Genomic DNA, 20,066 nt, shown 5'->3' on the forward strand with positions numbered 1-20,066 from the left:
TGAATTTTTGCTACACTGGATCGTATCTAAAGTCAATAATGCAGTACACTGTCATGCTTCTGAACAAGGCAGAGATGGACAGGTGGTCTTAAGCAAGAGTGTTTCTTCAGACAACTGTCTCAATCTAAGGTAGGGGAAGACAGCTCCTATATCAAAATTACTCAGCTAAGTTACATTAGTTACCTGTTTATTTTCATATTTATTGATACAGTAATATATTTAGGGCATCACACAATTCAATAATTACTTCGAGAAGTTTATTATCCCAATTATTAATAATATATACTTTATATGTCCTGAATCATCTATTTTGAATTTTGAAAGAGACAGTTTTTAGTTTTGCTATATTAGAATTTGGAAAAATTACTTTCTTGTTTGCCTAGACAACATTAATGTTGTCTCTTCAATACAACTTCTGTACCTGGTCAATTTTTAATGACCATCTCAAATCCTCTTTAAAAAAATCAATGTCCATTTATATCACTAAACTGAGAGCAGGGGTGATGCGTGCTTTTCTTTATCTTGCTGGTCTCTAAGTGGTAAGTATGAAGTAAGTCATTTAATTCTCATAGCAATCTCAAGAGGCAATTGATAATACTTCCATTTTACTCAAAGGGAAACTGATCCCTTCATTGCAGTTAATTTTCCTGAAATGAAAATTAGAAAGCGTTAGATCCAAATTTAAACTCAGGACATCTGGTTATAGAACCCACATACTTTACTAAAGGATATTCTTTTTCTGATAAATAACCAATACTGATAAGTTGGATTAGTTTATAACCTTCCCATTGTATGGTATCTGCTTATCTTTTCATTTGTCAAATGAAGAGATTGTTACGAAGATAGAGTAATAAAACTGGATCCTTGGTCCTTGTCTCAAACTGGTAATAATCCAAAAAAAGGAAGATGGTGATTAGTACCTATGAAAATTAATTAAAGGAAATTTGCTTTATGATGGAGTCAGGAAGCCCTGAAGAAAGAGTGCATGTACCATGTGTTGCACCTTATTTCTGGGCAGATAGTGAGGTATTTGACCACCCCAGCAGGAGGAATATTTTTTTTTCCTTACCCAGCAACAGCCCAGGCAATGAGAAGCTGCAATTTACCAGTCAATAAGGAGTGTCTAAATTTCAAACTCTCAGTTTTCTGTAGTGGGCTAAACTTTTGTTTAAAATAGCTGCTATCAAGTTCTCTCTTTTTCTTTTTTATAAAAGACTGTTCCTCTGCTTTGTTCTTTGAACTTGTCTATAGTTTGCCATAATTTGCATTTCCCAAATTTGCAATTCTTTCATTATTCCTGTATAAGTTCTCTTTTGCTGGAAAAATAACTAGCTATTTTTATTTTTAATGTTGACTCATCTTTCAAACCCCATGGACACTATAAACCGAGGTCAATTTTATTCTTTCATTAAAATGTTTAAGATCCCAAAGTTATTCCTTAAAAAAACAACTAATTATGGAAATACTCATATTTCTTAAAAATACAATGAAAGTAGAAAAAATATTTAAAGCATTTTAATCTCACAAATCTAAAAAGTTCAGGTATATGATTATAAAATATTTACTATATATCTTATGACCCTGGTGTCATATGCCATATAAAGACAATTAAAGAGATCTAAAGAATTACTCTCTTTGGATATTTGAGTTATGCTTGGTGTTTTGAGTTCACAGTATAATAATAATTAAATAAAATATTTTTATAGATATATACAGGGTCTGCAAGTTCTCAAAGAATATTGTTCATATTTTGAAATAATTTCAATGGTTTTTGAAATATCTAACATTGGATGAGGAGAAGGAGGATTATATGAGGGGATAGGAATTAGGGTTGGAGGTACAATATTCATCCCAAGAGAAGTAAGCAATAAAATCAAAAAGCACAGAAGTAGCCAAATAGCTCCAACCCACTTACTTATTCACCCATTCATTCAATTCATAAGTATCAAATATCTACTATGTGCTAGACATTCTTCTAGACATTGAGGATTTAGTAATAAGAAAAAAAAACCCTTGCTCTTAAGGAAATTATATTTTAGTAGAGGGATGCGGACAATAAAAAAAATAGTTGCATGCGCTCTATGAAGTCATAAAGCTAGGTGATGTGATAACACATAACTAAGTAGATACTTCAGACTTGGCAGTTGGTGTGTGAAAATTTCATTGAGGTAACATTTGAGAAGACAGAGGACTGAATAATACAAGGTTGTGAACAATATCAACATAATGAAAAACATTCAGGGTGAGAATTTAACATCTAGATGAATTTGAAATGATGAAGAATCCAAAAGTTCGGCAATAAGCATGAAAAGTGTAATAATCTGGGAAATGGTACAATATAAAGACCATGATAGAAGAGGCCGGGGGCATATTTACAAGCAAGGATAAAAAGGAAAATTTGTGATTTAGTTTCATGAAAATAAGTCTAGTTACTGATGGAGAATGGATTTGGGGTTGGCCACACTAGGCACAGTATGATTAGGTAAGTATTACAGAGGTCTATGTAAGAGAGAATAATGACTTGGAATCATGCAATAGGCCTGGAAATGGAAAGAAGTTGATCAAGTAAAAATAAGTTTTGGAGTTAAATATAATGAATTAGCCAGTGGATTAGATATGATGGCTGAATTGAAGTGAAATCAATGCTTATTACAGTTTTCTGTTTTATTTTGTTTTGTTTTGGTTTGTTTTCACTTAAACAAGTGGGTAATTTATTGGGATAAAGATGGAAGCCAATGGGGAAGAATAATTGGGTAGAGTGGGGGAAATTGAGAATTCTGCATTAATTTTAAAATATCTGTTAGATAGTTGATGTAGATATACAGATCAATGACAAGAAGATAGATGATAGATGCAATGAGTGGTTAGGTAGAGGTAAAATCAAGAAGGCAGTTAAATATAACTGCCTAGAATTTAAGGAATGAGTTAAGATTGGAAATGTGTTTGGAGATTATTGGGATGTAAAAGGTAATTAAAAAATAAAATTGGATTTATTGACTTAAATGCATACACAGAAAAGAAAACAAGTCTAGGCTAGGTACTACAATATTTAACAGATGAGCAGAAGCCAAGGAACAAGGAAAGATGATTGAGGGCATTGGGTAAAGGGTGGTAATTTGGATGAGATGACAAAATAATATACATGAAATGCTTTTGAAATAACCACATGAATTTTTGAAATAGCTCTCATTTTGATTGATTGATTGATTGATTGATAATTGATAAAAATTGGCTTTATCATTTTTAAGTTATTTTGTCTTTACCACATAAGCCTATCAAAACATTAGATGTAAATATTATATCTAGAGCCTTGGTAATTTAAATTTTGTCTCTTACATAGATTCCATCACTCAGAATGCAGATTTTTCTTTATATGGAATTTCTGAACCCATTGGGGAATTAATCTACACCTGTCTTTGAATTTCCTTGAAAATTTGGTATAAACATTACAAAACCCATTTGTGTTTTGTGGATATTTTCAGTTGGAAATTAATTTGTTTGAAAAATTCATGTGATTATTTTACCATGGCAAATACAGGGTAAAATTGACAAAACCTAAGGGAAAAACTACAATGTAGCTAGATGACTCTGCGATGGAATGTGATTGAATATCACTGCTTCAATGGGATATATGTGGTAGTAACAGAAGGTGGGCATTTTAAGATTAAGCCACCATGAGTATTTAAGAGTAAAAACATATCTACATGAATTTGGAAACCTTTCTTGAATCATTCCATTAAAAAGGGAAATGTTGGAAAGAGAGAAAAAAGTCACACAAAGTCAGGAAAACATGATTTAATGATTCCCACAATCAATTAATATAATGATTGCATTTCATTTTAAAAGGAACTCTTCTTTCTAACCAACAATTATAATTTTATTATTCAATTATTTTAGGTCTTTGAAATTTTAGGGAGGGGATATCAGATTAAAAATAGGTTATTGCCTTTAAAAATCACTTACTTAATTTCTTTTTCAATAATATCTCTTTCAATTCAATGAAAAATATGGCTTATTTTATTTTTTATTTTACTTTACTGATGGCTCAGTATATAGCTGCTCCAAAATGGAAGTTATATTTTCAGTGTTTAAAAGGAAAAAAAAAATGAAGATGTTAATACAAAAAAAAGCACCGTGAAGTAACTAACAATAGTATGTGCACAATTTCAGTAGAGAAGTTACGACTTACTATAGCTTACTATTAAAATGCCTTAAGCCACTTCAAATACTATTGTCTATTTTACATACACTCAATTTGCCTATTTCCAAGAAACTAAGGTAGCTTCTATATTTTAAATGTAAAAAATAAACAAATCAGAAAACAACAGATATTAGGAAACAATTGCCATAGAAAACCTAGGCTGAAGGAAGGACTTATGTTTGAGAGCAAAAGCTGGTTCAATATTTCCTAGAAATAAGAAACAGAAAGAACAGAAAGAGAAACACAGCGAACTGCAGACACTAAATTATAAATCAAACATGGTATTTTAATTTACAAAGGGAGACATATTTTTTTCTTATCTCTGAATTCTAGGAAGAATATATTGAAAAAGTCTTTGTAAATAAAATACAGAACTTTCAAATGGGCAGTAAATACAATAGCTTTTTTTTTTTTTCAAAACTCCAAGAATCTATTCATATTCAATGACTGTCCACCTGAGGTAAAGTCAAGGGCATGGTGTTAAATAATGATTCGTTTATAGTATTTCTGAGAGAATTTATATTTTACACAATATTTCTTTATCAATGCAATAAGTTAGTCATTTAATTTACCAAAATTAGACCCTTTGGCATATTAGAGGGGGTACAATCAATACTTCTTCTCAGATAACAGAATTAAACCTGGACCACCATTCAAGTCAGGACCTAATATCATGTTACTTATCAAAGGACTGATCTGATTAAAATAATATTATTAATAGCAGGCCTAACTTGAATGTCACTGGCTTAAACACAAAATCAGAGTTTTTAGATATAGCAAACTCTCACAGTAAAACTAATCCTACTCCTACCAGTCAGCCGTGAAAAACTTCATCTGTAGAGAGACTAAAGGAATTGTTATTACATACCACTAATTAATTCTTCAAGTGAGGGCTAGAATCTTCACTCATTAATAGCTAGCCACATAATTTTTACAGGATATCAAAATTATTCTCATCTTTACCAAATGTCTATTTTTGTAGGTTGGTGAAACCACATGTTTTTAAAATTCTATCTATATGGCCTAAAATAAGAAGCTGTGATCATGCATTCCTATCTTCTTTGTTCATCAGTCCACCCTACATCTCCAAAATAATAATTCCTCCTTTTCAGAATGAAGTTTAAAAAAATAAAACAAATTCAATTCCAATAACACACCTTATCCAAATTCAGTGACATTTCTATAGTCTTTTTATAAACAAAGTTTAATTTTTAGAAAGGTTTAGATTTATAGAAAGATTATAAGGATAATACAGATTTCCCATGTATGCTATACGTGGTCTCCTTTACAACTAAAATTTTAATATGGTAGATTTGCTACAATTAGTGAGCTCATATTGATATATTATTAACTAAAGTCAATACAGTAGTCCTGCCTTATCCGTGGGTTTGCTTCCCATGCTTTCAGTTATCTGTGATTAATAGACGTCCAGAAGCAGATGATCTTTCTTCTGACTTATCACCATAAGGTCAATAAGGTAACATCCCAGGGATTTTGTCATTCATCCCACTTCCCGTCATCATATAGGCATTTTATCGTCTTAGATCACAAGGGTGAGTACAGTACAGTAAGATATATATAGAGAGAGCCCATATTCACATACTTTTATCAGTATATTGTCCTAATTGTTCTATTTTATTAATGTTTATTGCTATTATTCTATTACTATGCTTAATATACAAATTAAAATTTATCATACGTATATTACTATATTTTGTTATTTTTAGATCTAGGTAACTATTACTTTTCCTTACATTACTTTCTAAAGGAGTTATTTCCAGCATATTTAGAAAAGTCTTGTATTGGTATACACTGGGAGAAAAATATAGATGGTACATTTCCTGATCTTTGAAAAAAGGGGATTATTTTACTGTCTTTTGATGAATGAGATGAATTGTTTAAATACAGAAATTTGAATTTATAACATTTTCCTTCAAATATCTGCACATGGTATTTCATTGGCTCAGTGTTGTTCAACAGAAGTCGGATGCTACACAGACCAATGCTTAAAGTAACCGCTTTTTCTTCCCTGGACATTTGAAAAATATTTTCCTAAAATTCAAAAATCGTATATATCTCATATATAATATACAAATCTTATATAAATGCATAATAATTTATAAATATATACATTTTAGTAATCTGATATTACCTATGCTCTTTCAACGGTGTAAGCTCATATTTTTTCAATACAAAAAAGTTTCATTCTCTTTTTCTTATGATTACTTATATTGCATTTTCTTTTCTTATTTGTGACACCAGTAACCTGAATATTAAGTCTGCATTATCTATTTTACATATTTACCATCTTCTGCTGAATCAGTTGTATCTTTATATATTCTATATTTAAGGCTAGCTATTCAAGATTGTTCTCCCTATTATGGATTTAATACCATGCATAGCCAATTATGCTCTTTAATGCTTCTTACGCAGGTTAAATGTTTGATATTGACTATATTTCGCTTCAAGTCCAATTTGCCTCTGGTTGTTTCATAATCCGATCTCTATTAATTTCAGTATGTTGTCTCTTTATTCCGCCAATTATCCGATCTTAGACTCTAATGCTATCAAAACACAAAGAAGGTAAAAAAAAAAAAAAAAAAAAAAAAAAAAAAACACAAAGAAGGTGTTTCTAAAAATGTACCTTCAGTAATTTTTTGCCAAATTATGCTTTCCTTATAGCATAATCTCCACTTTACCACATAATAAAGAACACAGCTTGTTATTATCCATATGGCTTGGTGGTTCTCATGGTTAATGTATATTGGTCTAACACGGACGGACTCTTAAAATGCAATTCATGGACACCCTTTACCCTACTGAAAAAAATATTTTCTCAAGTTACGAAAAATTGTAGTATTCTTCACACCTGTTTCTCTCTCTCTTGAAGAGAAATATCCATATACTATATGGTTGTAGTACATTCCTATTGGTATCTTGCTTTGCACAATAGAATGTAACTCTGTAACACATGCAACATCAAAAAGTGCATTTCAAACAAAATTACATGGGCCCAATCCATCTCTTGATTGGAGAAGAACATGTGCCCGGGAGTGGCTATTCCTTCAGGCAGTATCCAAGAACAAGACAACATGTACAGCAACACCCCAACAATTCTGAGGACTAAACAGGTGTTTGTTGTCAGTCACTAAAGTTGAGGGGGTGCTATCACAACAAAGCTGAGAAATGTCAGGGGGAAAAAAGGAGGCTGGGGAATTTATGCATTTAACAAGCTTCCAAAGTAAGGCTACTGGAGGTGGTACAGGGAGCACATGCTGAGAAGTCTCAGCCTAGTGGCTGTTAAAAGTATCACTTAGATCACTAATATTCTGTGGGTTTGCTGCTGTAGACCAAAGCCACATTTGCAGTATCTGTCGGTCATTCATGTGGCACAGCTCTGCTGGATGGAGAGAGATTGCCTGTTCGCCATTCCTGAACTACAGTTTGTGAGGAGGGCATTTTTTCCAGACAATTTGAAGCAGTCTGTAATTCTTTTCTTGCCTGAAAACAATCCAATAAAACTGCACCCCCAGAGGGCTCTGTTCCACCCCTTCTCTATCACCGATTCCACATGCCAGGATGTAGCGCTCTACTGCTTCCCCACTCCTCTTTCCAGTAACACTGCTGAGAAATTTATTTGATAAGTGATGCAGACAAAAAGAAATACCAATGGGAAGAATAGGAAAATGAAGTGCTTATTGCCTGCCTGCCTCATAAAGCAGATCCGCTGTGGTATGAGGTATGGCTATCTTCCCTCAGGTCAGTAAATAATCCACACTTCTGATGCAGAGAAACCATCAAGTGTAAGCTCTGATTTACTGATTTCTTGCATTGTCCTGATATTCCATACCAGAATTCTTTTGGTTATTAGAAAACCTCTTAAGTTCTGATAAATTTTTAATCGATTTTCTGAGTTGCCATTGGTGCTAATAACCTTCCTTCTCTTTCTGTGTTTTCAATGAAGCCTGGGGAAAGCACTGGCTGGCTACTATCTTGACCAAAAAATCTAAAATGACCTTGTTTAGAAGATTTTAAAAAGTCACAGGAGCTAAATGACAACTAACATCTGGGGGGAAGAAAGATGAATAATCTTGAGTTGAGAATATGAAGTAAACAAGCAGTGGGTTGCAAGCAGTACTGTTATAATGTTGGTCATGTGAAGCTCGGCAGGATATCCCAGACCCTGCAGGAAGCTGCAGTCAAGATTACTATATGCACTGCAAGTAGAAACAAGTCTATTGTGACTAAGAAACTTGTATTAAAAGATTCAAAGTCAGTTTTAAAAAGAAAGCACAAGTAATTCATTGTATTTATGATGCTTATCAAAGGCAACTGGAACAAAGTTTTGACATAAATAATCATTTTGAAACTCAAGGAGTACAAATTTCCAAAATACAGCCTGTCTGAAATATAAAGACGGTCTTATAACATAATTTTTATTACTATAGTCCTAGCAACTTTCATCTAAACAGGAAAAAAATAATTGTAAAATTAATTCCTCATGATGCCCCTGGCCAAGAGATGAGATAAATTTGCCCACTCATTTCTTGCATACAGGGAAATTGAGGCATTTGAATTATGTGGAATAGATACATTATTAGCATTTTTATTATCATAATTTTAGGGGTGAACGCATATGGCATTTTATAGTTGTTGTTGTTGTTTTGCACATAACATTTTGAGCTTTCTAAATTGACAACAGTAATATTCTCCTCTTGAAGCAAATTCATTTCCTCTTCTTCTAGAGAACAAACATGTATCTCTTTGTTAGAAATACCTCCAGGCTCAAATATAGAAAATGACTGTCCCTGAATGATCTCAGCTAAGAAAGCAAAGATTTCACCTACAATCTGATGGTATACTTCTAGAAGAATGCATTAACTCAGGCCATAATGATGTATCTGAGATTTTTTTTTTTAATTTTTATTTATTTATGATAGTCACACAGAGAGAGAGAGAGGCAGAGACATAGGCAGAGGGAGAAGCAGGCTCCGGGAGCCCGACGTGGGATTCGATCCCGGGTCTCAAGGATCGCGCCCTGGGCCAAAGGCAGGCGCCAAACCGCTGCGCCACCCAGGGATCCCTCTGAGATTTTTTTTAAAGGAAAATCATAAGAATTTGATTCATACTTATTATTATTATTATTATTATTATTATTACATGACCCAAGAAAAATAAATTTAGAGAAAATAACTGAGTAGGAAAGCTTTCTCTAGCATTTTTCATAATTAGTGAATTCAACTTTATTCTCTACTATAAATGGTGCGTATAGAAATTTTTCCCCTGATGGACCTTTCAGGGAAACTTGTTGTAACCGTTAGAGTTCAATGGGAAGAAGGAGACAAGTCCTGATTTTCCTAGTTAGTAAAAATGCAGTTGAGTAGCAGCTCATGACATGTGTTATGCCTTATGAACTGTGCTGAACCATCTTCAGATGAATATACTTCATATTTATGGTTTCTGGAGCATTTAATGATACTAATGAGCCTTTGAATATATTTAGTGGCTCATTAACATTAAATGAGATAGATTTTTAAAGGGTAGGAGTTGTTAGCTATAATATAATAATGATTTCTTTACTCAAATTGCTATATTCATAAAGCACGTAGATATAATTTAATTATTTCCAAATAAAAAAAAAACAATAATTAAATTGCCTATACCCATGTTATGTGCACATCCCAATAAGTGGGATCCTCTGCCATAAGAACTATGTAGAAATATGGATAAAAATTAACTAGGCTATAATTATAGATGAAAAACCATAATACATAATAAACCAACAAAGGGTTTTATTTTAAAGATTTAAAAATCACTGACTGTGGTTAATACAACTCTTTGAATGTTGGGGAACATAAAATTTTAGCTGATTTTTCATAAAACTTGGATACTTTCAATTCTCAAAAGCAAATTCATACAATTAGCAAAACAAAATTCCCTGGTGAGAACTAATTTTCACTAACCCAGGAACTGTGGTAGGTCAAGGCAAAGAACGTGTTTTGTTTGCATCAAACATGCTTACCTCGTGAGAGAAATGGTAGAAAACCTATGAAACTGATTAGTGGAATCTCATCTCAAGAAATTAATGGCTCTTTACAAAAAAAGCTCTACCCTGAATAAGTTACATTATGGGGAAATAAAGTTGAAAGACATGTGGGTATGTATGTCATTTCAGGACAATAATAGAAGGTCAATTTTAAGTGCTAGTGTTATTTTATTGTTAGATAATTATGGCCAAAACCATTCTGAAAAACAGATAACCAAATAGAATTGTACAGTATAAATCATGGCCAACAGGAAGTTGAGAGGATTTGAGGACCAATAATCTCTTTCTTCATTATATAAATTCTAACCATTTTATCAGAATTGAATCTAAAAGAATTAGCAAGATTATATACCTAATATCAAAATTGAGTTTTGGAATTGAAACTGAAGTATAATGCAAGCTGTATTGTTTTGGTTTCTGCAGCGTGTGACCCAATAATTGCTATAGTGGTTGATAATCAGACTAAAAAGGTAATTGAAATAAGACAAAGAAAAAAAAAGAAAAGAAAAAAAGAAAAAGTAGAGGTTAAAAAACTGGACCAATAAGCAGTTATATAGTAAGGGTGCAGGATATAGGATTACTATATAAAAGTTACGTAAAGACTGCGAACTCTGGGAAACGAACTAGGGGTGGTAGAAGGGGAGGAGGGCGGGGGGTGGGAGTGAATGGGTGACGGGCACTGGGGGTTATTCTGTATGTTAGTAAATTGAACACCAATAAAAAATAAATTAAAAAAAAAGAAAAATAAATAAATAAATAAAAGTTAATTAATTTTCAAGATATCAATAATTAATAAATGGATTATGAAATTAAATATACAGTGTCATTTATACTGGTACCCCCTTTCAAAAGAAAAAAATTTGGTATAAATCTAAATATTGACAAGATATATATGAGAAAAACTACAAAACTCTGATAGAAGAATTAAATAAGGGGGAGATATTTCCTATTCTTGAATAGAAAGATTCAACAGATGTCCATTTTCCCAACTTGAATTTACAGATCCAAAGTAATCTCAGTAAAAATTCCAGCAAGTTAATTTATGGATATTGGAAAACTTTTTCAAAATTTATACAGACAGCCAAAATAAACATATCAGGAAACTCAATATTGAAGGAGAACAAAGTTGCAGAACAGTTATTACACTATTGCATGAACTGAAATGCCTGAAACAGAGACCAGAAAAAATAATATAAAAGATTAATAAAACTAAGAACTGGTTTTGGAAATGATAACCAAATCTGACATTTATCCAGGCAAGTAGGAAAAAAAAAAGAGGGAAGACTCAAAACAATAAAATTAGAAGTAAAAGAAGAGACCTTACAAAAGATGTCATAGAAATAAAAAGGATTATATGAAACTACTATCAAAAATTATATACCAACAAATTTGATAAATTAGGAGAAATTGGTTATATTCCTAGAAACATACAACCTACCAAAACTGATCATGAGGTAATAGAAAATATAAATATGCCAATAAAAATTAAAAGATTAAATTAGTAAACAAAGTATTTCCAACCAAGTTCAGCACCAGATGGTTTTGCTGGTGAATTCTACCAGACAATTAAAGAAGGATTAGTGTCCATTCTTCTCAAATTCTTCTAAAGCTTTGAGAGGGCTGTGATACCCTGACTCCAAAGTCAGATAAGGACATTTTAAGAAAAGAAAATGACAGAATGATATCTCTTATAAACCTAGATGTATACATTTTCAACAAAATACTAGTAAACTAAATTCAACAGCATATTGAAAGGATCATACATAAGGATCAAGTAGGGTTTATCTCTGGGATACAAGGATGGTTCAATATACTCAAATCAATAATTGTGATACACCACATTAATAAAATGAAAGATGGACATCATATGGTCCTCACAATAGATGCAGAAAAAGTATTTAACAAAATTTAATATCCTTTTAAAATAAAATTCCTCCAGAAATTGAGTGTAGAAGATATGTATGTCAAAAGAATAAAGACTGTATATGATAAGTCTATAGCTACCCTCACACTAAACAGCAAAAAGTTGAAATCTTTTCCTTTAACATTAGGAACAAGACAAGAGTACCTATTCTTCATCATAACTAAAAGTTCTAGCCAAAGTAATTAGGCAAGAAAAAGAAATAAAAGTCACCCAAATCAGAAAAAATGCAAGGTAAAATCAGCTGTTTTTAGATGATATAATCTTATATATATATATATAAAATCCTTAAAAAATGCAATGTTACAATTAATAAATTCAGTAAAGTTGCAGGATACAAATCAACATACAAAATTAGTTGTTTACGCATTAAAACAAACTATCTGCAAAAAGAAATAAAATGTCAATCTCACAATATAAAAAATAAAAATACTTAGGAATACATTTAAGCAAGGACGTGAAAGGCCTATACACTATATCTATATGGAAGAGATTAAAAAAGATGTGGATAAATGAAAAGATATTGTGTTTATATGCATTAGAGAAATAATATTGTTAAGATACCCACACTACCAAAGCCATCTACAGATCTAGTGCAATCCCTACCAAAATCCCAATGGCATTTTTCAAAGAAGTTAAAAAGAAAATAATTCTAAAATTTATATGAAACCACAAAAGACCCTGAATGGCCAAAGCAATCCTGAGAAAAAAAGAACAAAGTTGGAACTATCACAATTCTTGACTTCAAAATATATTGCAAAGCTATAGTAATCAAAATAGTATGGCACCAGCATAAAAACAAACATATGGAGCAGTGGTATGGAATTGAGAGCCCAGTATAAATTCATGAATAAATGGTCACCTAATATTTGACAAAGGAGCCAAGAATACTCAATAAGTAAATGATAGTCTCTTCAATAAATTGTGGTGGGAAAACCGGATAACCAGATACAGAATGAAATTAGGCCCTACATTTTATCACTCATAAAAATGAATACTAAATGGGTTAAAAGTTAAATGTAAGATTTGAAACCATAAAACTCTTAGGAAAAAAAAATAGGGAAAAATATCTAACAAACTAAATCTCAGAAAAATTTAGTTATGACACCAAAAGCCCAAGCTACTAAAGTAAAACTCAACATAAGGGATTACATCAAGCTGTAAATCTCCTGAACAGCAGAAGAAACAATTAACAAAAGGAAAGGCAACATACAGAATTGAAGAATGTATTTATATGCTATATATTGGATAATAGTTTAATATTAAAAAATATAACAAACTGTTACAACTCAATAGGGAAAATGCAAGTAATCCAATTAAAAAGTGGGCAGAGAAATATATAGTCATTTTCCCAAATAAAATACAAATGACCAACAGATACATGAAATGGTGCTCAACATCAATCATCAGAGAGATGCAAATGAAAACCACAATGATATATCACCTCACATTTGTTATAACAGCTATCATCAATAAGACAAGAGACAGTAAGTATTAGGGTGTGGAGAAAAGGGAGCCCCCATTCACTGTCAGTGGAAATGTAAATTGGTATAGTCACTATGGAAAACAATATGGAGTTTCCTCAAAATTAAAAATGATCTAGTGATACCATTTCTGGATATAATTCAAATAAAATGAAACTTTTACTTAAAACAGATATGTGCACCCCCCCATGTTTATTGCAACACCGTTTATAATAACCAGGATATAGAAACAACGTAGATGTCCCATCAGTGAATGAATGGATAAAGATGTGACATATATATTAGTATAATATATAACATGTAATACAAGAGAATATATATTATATATTATGCAAATTACATGTAAATATATTATATATATGTATATATAAATTATATATATTATATAAATACATCATATATATACTTTGGCCATAAAAAGAAGAAAACCCTGCCATTTGTGAAGGGCATTACTCCAAGTGAAATAAGTCAAAGAAAGATTTTTGTATGCTCTTGCTCATACATAGAATGTGAAAAAGCCAACTCATATAAAGAGAGATTAGAATGGTGGTTGCCAGGGACTGAGGCATAGGGAACATGGGATGTGGTCAAAGGTACAAAGTCACAGTTTTAAGACAGAGAAGTTCTGAGGAACCTAAGGGACAGCCTGGTGACTTTAGTTAACAATACTGTACTGTATACTTGAAAATTGTTAAATATTAAATTCTAAATCTTAAATGTTCAAACCACAATAAAAGGAAAATGTGAGAGGTGATGAATGTTTTAACTAAACTTATTTTGCTGATCATTTCACAGCATGCACAGATTGTACATGCGTGCAAACATCACATTTTACATCTTAATATGTTACACAATGTTATAAATTATATCTCAATTAAGCTACAGTAGTCAAGAACATGTGATACTGGGGAAAGAAGAGATAAATAGTTCAGTGGGGCAGTTGAGAGAGCCCAGAAACAGACTCACCTAAATATAGGCAACTGTTCCTTGACAAAGGAGGAAAAAGAATACAATGAAGTCAAGATATTTGTTCTTTTTGTTTTGTGTTTTTGGTTTTTCTGTCAACAAATGGTGCTAGAACAATAGGACAAATTGTCCTATTACCACAAATCTTACACTCCACAAAATTAATTCAGAACGGGTCATAGATCTCAGTGTGAAATATGAACTACAGAAATCCTTGAAGATAACATGGGAAAAAGAAAACTAGATGACCTTGGTATGGCAACGACTTTCTACGTAGAACATCAAAGGCCCAATTCAAGAAAAAAATAATTGGTAAGTTAGATATCAGCAAAATTAAGAGCCTCCATTCTTCAAAAGACAATGACAAAGGAATAAAACAGTAAGTCATATAGTGGGAGAAAATATTTGTGAAACGGACATCTGATCAAGAACCCTTAATGAAAATATACGAAGAACATTTAAAACTCAATAGCTAGAAAACAAACAAAAAAACAATGAAAAGATGTTCCAACAGTCTTAACAGACACCTCACCAAGCAAGGTATACAAATGAAAAATAAGCATATGAAAAGATGTTCAATACAGGGAAATGCAAATTAAAATGACAAGGAGTTACCACTATGCACCCATTAGGATGGCTAAAATCCAGAATATGACAGCATCAAATGCTGTTGAAGCAACAAGAACTCTTGTTCATGGCAGGTGGGGATGCAAAAATAGTACAGACACTTTGGTGGACAATTTGGTGGTTTCTTATGAAACCAAACATATTCTTATCATACAATCCAGTAATTGTTCTCATTGGTATTTACCCACAAGAATTGAAAACATGTCCACAGAAAGGTCTAGTACATGAATGTCTATAGCACCTTTATTTATAGTTGCCAAAACATGGAAAAATAAATTGTAAGATCCAGGCAATGAAATATTATTCAGCACTAAAAAGAAATGAGAAATCTGACTTTACCTATCATTTTTATAAAAATTAAATACCGTTTTAGGAACTACTTTTTTCATCTCACTAATATTTTACAGATATCAAGCCATGAAAAAAGTATGGAGAAATCTTAAATGTGTCTTACGAAGTGAGAGAAGCCAATCTGAAAAGGCTACATACTGTATGATTTCAACTATAGGACATTTTGGAGAAGCCAAAGCTATGAATACGGTGAAAAACATTGGTGGTTGCCAATGACTGAAGGGTAGAGGTGTGAATAAACAAAGCACAGAGCTTTTTTAGGGCAGTGAAAATCCCCTTTATGCTACTATAATAGTGTATGCACATCATTATACCTTCGTCCAAACCCATAGAGTTTGCACAGGAGTAAAACCTAAGACAAACAAATTTTGGACTTGAGGTGATTATGATGCATCACTGTAGGTTCACCCATTGTAACAAACATACCAACTCGGTGGAGGATGTTGAGAAAGGGGAAGGCTATGCGTGTGTGAAGGCACAGGTGGGTATATGGAAATCTCTGCACCTTCTTCTTAATTATGCTGGAACAGAAGACTGTTCTATAAATTAAATCTTAAAAAAATGGAATTTTTTAGGCATGGCTTATTTCTGTATTTTCTGGTGCCTGAAAAGAGACCTAGGATCAACACACTTAAAGCAAAACTGTATGCCATTTTCCAGGGTTGCAAATCCCAGCTTTGCTACATCTTCCTCTTTTAAATTCGCCTTTTATTTGATGGTCCTCTCTTACTGTCATCTACTTGTCCCACCTATGTTGTGCTGCTTTGGGTAATTTTAAATAGAACAAATATACAAACCAATTGCCTATCTGGCTGTAAACAGTGAACAAAAAAAATAAATAAATAAACGTTTGGACCAAATGTTAACTCCATATCGAGGACAGATTTTATAAAGGTTCCTGAAATACTATGAACAAGTCTCTTGATGACTACACCATTTCCTTTAAACCAGGTTCATCGTGTCCATAATCTACTAAGGATCATGATGTTTCCATCTTCACTCCTCCATTCCAAGGATCTTTGAATATGTACAACTCTCTAACGTGTCCAAAGCCAAGTCTGTGCTATCCACCTGGACCGCCCTGGCTGTATAGACCATGCTAGCCCAATGTCGAGGAAATAAAATTCTGTTGTTTGTAAGCCACTGAGCAGTTAGAGGCACTGCTGTGTAGTGGTTAGAAGTAAAGAATCACAAGCAAAATCATATGTTCTGAAATGCTAAGTGAGTTTTTACAAAAATAATCTTAAGCAAATTTGTAAATTTGCAAAATGCCAGTTTCCTCATCCATAAAATGAAAGAACAAAAGTATAAACATTATAGATTTGCTGTGGGTGTTGAGTGAAATATATTTACTACATGGGAGGAATTAAATAAATCATTCTGTTCTTAGGAATAAATTTCAGTTAGAGCTAACTTTCTAGATCAGAAAAGCAAAAGCAAGGAGTTCCCTATACAAATTCTTATTTCCTGGAAATGGTAAACATGTCTCACTTCCCCGAAGCGTCTCACACACTCCCAGGTATTTGAATCAGAATCTAACACCTCTGTAGGTAGAGAACAATTAATTAGAGAGACTATATCTATTTGTTGCCCTTATCTGAGATACTAAATTGTGCTTAATTTTGTGTCACACAGTAATTACAAAATCTCTTCCTGAGCTATTGTACTTCTCTCTGTATAATAAGCACACATTCCTTAGCGTTATAAGAAAGCTGACTGGTCTAAACCAAAAATTCTTGATGTATGAATATCAAACCTGGTATTAGTTCAGATTTGCCATAAGTTTTTATTTTATGGGCAATTTTTTTTTACAAATTTTTCTCATTTTTTAAAAAAAATAATAGCTTTATTGATATATAATTCATCAGGAGTCAAACACATTTTTAAAGTGTACAATTCAGAGACATTTAATATAGTCACATAGCTATGTAGACATCATGATTATCTAGTTCCAGAACATTTTGATTATCAAAAAAAGAAACTGCTTACCCATTAACAGTCACTATTACCTTCTTCCCCCAGCTCTTGGCAACAACTACACCATTCTGAACATTGCATATAAACGTAATGATAAAATATGTGCATTCTCTGTCTGGTTTCATTCCTTCCTATTGCTGAATAATATTACGTTTTACAGATATATTTTCTTCATCCATTCATCAGTTGATGGATATTGTGTTTTCCATTTGGGGGCTATTATTAATCTTGTTGTTAAGGACATAATAGGACAATTTTTGTGCAGATGTGTTTTCAATTCCCCTTTGCGTCTATCTAGGAGGGGAACATTTTGAAGAACATTCATATTTTGAAGAACTGAAAAACAGTTTTTCAATGCACATTTACTGCTTCACATCCTCACTAGAAGTTTATGAGAATTCCAATTTTTCCACATCCTTGCCAACACTTGCTGAATGCATCTTTTTCTATTAGGTCCATTCTAATGGATATTGTGTTTGACTTCTATTTGTCTAATGAATAATGAAGTTGTTTTTGTTTATGTTATTGGTATATCTTCTTTGAAAAAATATGTGTTCAATTCCTTTATCCACTTTTTAAATATTTGCATTTATAAATTGTACACATTCTTTATATATTTGGCATACTAGGCTCCATCAATTATATTATGTGTAAATATTTTCTCCCATTTTGTGAATTGTCTTTTCACTTTCTTGATGGTAAAATAAAGTACAAAATATTTTAGATTTGAAGTCCAATTTATCTAACTCCTATTTGCTCACTTAAACTTTTGTTATCTATCTAACAAACCATTACCTAATCCAAGATAATGAGAATTTACTATGTCTTAAGAGCTTGATAGTCTAAGCTCATATTTAAGTTATTGATCTATTCTCAGTTAAAATGTTTATATGGTATGAGTTGGGGGTCAAATTTCACGTTTTAGCATGTGGATACCCACTTTCTCAATATCATTTGTTGAAGACTATTATTTCCTAATTAATTGTCTTTTCATACTTGGCAAAAAGTGATTGTTCATAAATATATGGCTTTATTTCAGAACTCTTGTTTGTCTTCCATTGATTTATTCACCTGTCTTCATGCATGTCATAGTCTTGGTTATTAAGGTTTGTTTTTTAAAATATTGACTTATTTATTTTAGAGAGAGAGTGAGCAGAGGGAGGTACAGGAGAAGAAGGGAATCTCAAGCAGAGTCCTCACAGAAAGTCCCAAAATGGGGCTAGATCTCATGACTCTGAGACCAGGACCTAACTCAAGAGTTAGATGTTTAACCAACTGTGTGACCCAGATGCTCCTTAGTTACTAAGGTTTTGCCGTCACTTTTATAATAATCTAGCATGAGTCTTTCAAGTCTGATCTGTTCTTTTTTTCAAGGCTGTTGTCTGGATCTCTTAGCTTTTCATATGAATTTTAAAATGACCGTGTTAATTTTTCAAAAAACGCAGCTGACATTTTGAGAGGAATTGCATTGACTCTTTAGATCGATTAATTAATTAATTAATTAATTAATTTAAAGATTTTATTTATTTATGAGAACACGGAGAGAGAGAAAGAGGCAAGACCCAGGCAGAGGGATAAGCAGGCTCCATGCAGGGAGCCTGACGTGGGGCTCAATCCTGGGTCTCCAGGACCAGGCCCTGGCTGCAGGCTGCACTAAACCACTGAGCCACCCGGGCTTCCCTCTTTAGGTCAATTTAGAGAGTATTGTCATTTTAACATTATTGTCTTCCAATCCATGAACAGGTTATATTCCATTTATATATGACTTCTCTAATTTCTTTCAATGATGTTTTGTAGCTCTCAATGTGAAAGTCTTGCTTTTTTAAGTTAAATTTTTCCTGAATTTATGGACTCTTTCCATAATTTCATTTTCATGTTGTTTATTCCTAGTGTATAGGTATACAGTTAGTTTTTGTATATTGAACTTGTATCTTATAAACTTATTGAACTTTTTTGTTAATTGCTTTTGGGAGGAGTGGTTCTTAGGATTTTCTAGATACAAGATGGTGTCATCTGGAAATACAAGTAATTTTACTTCTTCCCTTCCAATTTGGATGAATTTTATTTTTTTTTTCTCATCTAACTGGCCTAGCTAGAACCTGTAGTACAATGTTACATAAAGGCAGTGAGGTGAACATCCTTTCTTCTTTCTGATATTACTTGGAAAGCATTCAGTTTTTTACCAGTAAGACTGGTGTTAACTGTGGATTATTTTATAGATATTTTATTGCATTGTGAAAGTTGCTTTCTATTCTTTTTTATTAAATGCTTTTATAATAAAACAGTGTTGGATTTTATCCAATGCTTTTTCTATCTCTATTGAGATGATTATGTGTGTGGGTTTTCTTAAGATTTATTTATTTATTTATTTATTTATTTATTTATTTATTTATTTATTTAAGAGAGAGCAAGTACAAACAGGGGCAGGGCAGGGGAGAGGGAATCTCAAGCAGACTGCACTGAGCACAGAACCCAACTTGGGGCTTGATCTCA

At 32.3% G+C, this 20,066-nt stretch overlaps 1 long non-coding RNA gene across 2 annotated transcripts; it reads left to right on the forward strand.

The window, feature by feature from the left end:
• The first annotated feature begins 2,149 nt into the window (after nt 1-2,149).
• On the forward strand, nt 2,150-17,811 carry LOC112641052 (uncharacterized). 2 transcript variants are annotated; one of them, XR_003124444.3, is made up of 3 exons: nt 2,150-2,482; nt 5,609-5,754; nt 16,548-17,811. It is a non-coding gene; the product is annotated as an uncharacterized LOC112641052 (long non-coding RNA). The 2 variants fall into 2 exon arrangements; XR_007411591.1 differs by having other exon boundaries at nt 2,157-2,242.
• Nucleotides 17,812-20,066: the final 2,255 nt, after the last annotated feature.

The sequence above is a fragment of the Canis lupus genome, chromosome 6, assembly GCF_003254725.2.
Source record: "Canis lupus dingo isolate Sandy chromosome 6, ASM325472v2, whole genome shotgun sequence".
In the NCBI taxonomy this organism is placed as follows: Eukaryota; Metazoa; Chordata; class Mammalia; order Carnivora; family Canidae; genus Canis; species Canis lupus.